Raw genomic sequence first — 473 nt, 5'->3', positions numbered from 1 at the left:
TATATTCTTATAATTAGAATTCTTAAAGTAGAAAGGAGTAGGCAATAAACATTTAAAGATTTAAAATTTCTGAATTTAGTTCAACTTATAATACCTCATTTCCAAGAAAAATGAACTTTTTGCACAAGAAATTTAAATACAATCATATCAAGAAACACAAAAATGAAATTGACCAAAACTTCTTGTAAAGAAAAAAAATCATTAAAGCATATACATTAAAAATATTAGCTATGGAAGAACAAAATTAAATAGCATCTTATTCTATATTAGAAAGAAAAAAAAGGACCAAGTGTGTAAAAAACTAGACTAATTAAAGGACTGAGAGAAAAAAAAGATCTGTTCTCTTTGAATTTTATACTTAGCAAACATACCTTTGAAAACTAAAAGTAAGACTTTCTAGCCATACAAACATGAAATATTTTAATACCTCCAAAAGTAGCATATAGGAAATAACAAAGAGCATAATTCAAAAG

The sequence above is a fragment of the Octodon degus genome, unplaced genomic scaffold (assembly GCF_000260255.1).
Source record: "Octodon degus isolate 3935 unplaced genomic scaffold, OctDeg1.0 scaffold00005, whole genome shotgun sequence".
Classification (NCBI taxonomy): Eukaryota; Metazoa; Chordata; class Mammalia; order Rodentia; family Octodontidae; genus Octodon; species Octodon degus.
Note: the sequence above shows the minus strand (reverse complement) of the source record.